Source organism: Antrostomus carolinensis, unplaced genomic scaffold (genome assembly GCF_000700745.2).
Source record: "Antrostomus carolinensis isolate BGI_N321 unplaced genomic scaffold, ASM70074v2 scaffold14150, whole genome shotgun sequence".
In the NCBI taxonomy this organism is placed as follows: Eukaryota; Metazoa; Chordata; class Aves; order Caprimulgiformes; family Caprimulgidae; genus Antrostomus; species Antrostomus carolinensis.
Genome location: NW_010289205.1, coordinates 54,997 through 58,155, shown reverse-complemented (window position 1 = coordinate 58,155; position 3,159 = coordinate 54,997).

Sequence of the window (3,159 nt, the reverse complement as noted above, 5' to 3'; positions counted from 1 at the left end):
TCTTGGTTGGCTAAGGTGATTTTGGTATTGCAGTCAGATTCACCAACTAGTGCACAGTCCCACAACTCTTTTTGCCCTCAAAACTTAGCTTATCCAAAACTCTTGAGAGTAGTTCTTAGAAATATTAGAAAGGGCTCTGGAAGATAACTAACATCTTATCTGACAAAGACTCTGCTGCAGGAATCAAAAAGCTGTGAGTGTGTTCTCTTACGAAGCTGGGGAGAGAAATGAAAGCCTGCAGCTTTAAAATTAGTTACACCTAACATAGGAGTACAAATGTTTGAATAACTTTTGAATAGAAGATGGAGTTAAGGCTGGCAGGGTGAGCAAATAGTATGTGTTCACGCTTCAGATTTCAGTGAAGTTTTACTTTAACTCTGAGTTTGTGTATGTATGAAGCTCTATTTGGAGGTAATTGTAGCATTCACATAATATGCTTTACCCCAAATGAAAGGCACATTCTCAACTTTAATGCCATATTAAATGTACTTTCAAGCAAGATCTCAGTTAAATGTTAGCTCATTTACTTAGTGACTTTAAGAACAGGCTAATGGAACTTGTTATCCGGCAGTTTCTTTATTTAAGCTGTTAATACTTTATGAAGATGTCCCTAAACTGTATGTCTAGAATAACGTAAAAAAGAATTATGCTTATTCTTTCATGCTAAAATACGCAGTTCTCTACTGGATTGAATAAATCGCAGAAGATGGGAAATGCACAGAGTCCATTTGCAGTTCCTAACCTGGAATGCTAGTGGTTTCTCTCAGTTCTTAATCACTTCATTCTCCCAGGGTTCTGAACTTTATAGTGATTTTGCAATTTAGAAGAGCTATTAACTGCACAATTAAATCATGTGCTGCTACAAACTGTTAAGTGTACTTAGCGCAGTTTAACTACAGACTGACACTGAAAGGGATTGCTTCCCCCTTTACTACCTACCACTTTTGAAAATTTAGCAGTTCTAGTGATCTTATGACCACAAAGTGAGCCAGATCTCTTTACTAATCCTAGTGATAATAAAACGTGTTTTTAAAAAACTAAGAAACAAAATAACAATTAACTTTTAGTGGCATGATTACTCTTAAATCAACTGTGAAACTGTGTCTGAAGTGAATGAAAAGACAAGAGAAAGCATGGGAACATTTGAATCTACTCCCTGAACTCTCGTGCTGTCTCTCCCCTGTCAAAAGGGATCATAATATTGGAGTTTTTTCTGATAGAGCTGCTAATGTGTACTAGTTATCATCAGTTTGAGCTCTAATTAGAAATCTGGGAAAGAAAAATTTGAGTGCCACCAGTGCAATATGCATACTGAAGACTGGAGAATAGGCGTGCAGAAAGTTATCTGTGGAAGCTGGCTGTTGTTGATTTAACATTGATAGTTAAAACAGGAAGGCTTTAATCTCAAGGGTAAGAGTCTTATTTTCAGTCCTGTGCTGACAGTAAAAGTATTATTGTGTTTAGTAGTGCTGCTTACTCCATTGTACCCTGTTTATACTTTCTTTCCTGGTTGGAGTTGAAGATGTAGATATAGGATAACGGGCGTGCTGCTACTGAGCATGTGTGGTGGTTTCACTTGACTAGCACTTGGCTGGCAGCCAAACACAGCTGTTTGCTCACTCACCCCTACCCTCCCAGGGGACAGGGGAGAGAATTGGGGGCAAGGGTAAGGAGGCTTACAGGTTGAGATAAGAACAGTTTAATAATTGAAATAAAATAATATAAAACTTAAAATAATACTGATACTAAAATAATGATAATTGTAATAAAATATGCAAATGAGTGATACACCGTGCCATTGCTTGCCACCTGCCAACCAAGCCTGGCCCATTCCCAGGTAACGATCCTGGAGGAGCGACAATCCTGAACCGAAACCGCAATCCTGGAAGAGTGAGAGCCCAAGAAAAGGTCAGAGAGAGCCAAAATAGGAAGACACCCTCATTAATATACTGGACATGATATGTTATGGAATATTCTATTGGCATATCCATATGCCAGTTTAGCTTCTTAATGTAAATATTCCTTACCCCTTTAGATCTTGTGCTTGTAGACTAACAAAACATTGTCTTTCATGTCCAGTGACAAAAATGAAAACACTGGTACATTATCAGCATTCCTCTCATAACAAATGCCATGTTGAAAACAAAATACAGCACTATTCTAGCTACTAAAAAGAAACCTAGCTTTGTTCAAGCTAAAAACCAGGACAGCATGGAGGCTCTTACTTACATCTCTTGCACAAGGCTTTCCGCTTTTGTTGCAATACCAAGAAGCTTCAGTTGTGCTTGCCAACTGGAAGCTAGCTCTGTGCCACTTCAGAGGAGAATTAATAGTTGTCCCCAGTCTCTTCCTTTTGTATATTCCTCAATACTTGCACTACAAAGTTTCTCTGGGGACAGAACAACAATTCAGCTAGGTCTTTAAGATGAGGTTTTGGCTTGGCTGTAATTTATTGTGCCTCAGTCAACTTGAAGGGTTCACCTTCAGGTTTTCTGTCTAGGCTCCACATTACTTAACAGAATACTGGTACTCCATGCTATCAAGAAATAAAGATTGTCTGTGATAACAGAAATTATAAAAGTAACTTAATACGTGCCAAAACAGACCTAGTTACTCAGGTAAATGCAGACCTATGAAAAAGTCTGAAGAAACAGATTAAATATTCTGTAAGCAGCTGGGAAAAGTCTCACAATCTCTAGCCCTTGTTCCCCTGTGGGGCTTCAACTTACCAGATGTCTGCTGGAAATACAATACAGCAGAGAGGAAGCAGTCTAAGAGGTTCCTGGAGTGTGTGGAAAATAACATCCTGACACATCCTGTGAGTGGGCCAGCTAGAGAAGGTTCCTTACCAGACCTGTTGTTTGCGAACAGAGAAGGATGTGTGGGTGATGTGGTGGTTGGAGGCTGTCTTGCGCACAGTGAGCTGGAAATGATAGTTCTTGATTCTCAGAGAAGTAAGGAGTGGGGTCAGCAGAACTGCTGTTTTGGACTTCCAGAGAACAGATTTTGACCTGTTTAGAAACCTGGTTGACAGAGTCCCTTGGGAGGCAGTCCTGAAGGGCAAAGGAGTCCAAGAAGGCTGGACATCCCTGAAGAAGAAAATCTTAAAGGTGCAGGAGCAGGCCTTCCCCATCCCATGTGCTGAAAGATTAGCTGACT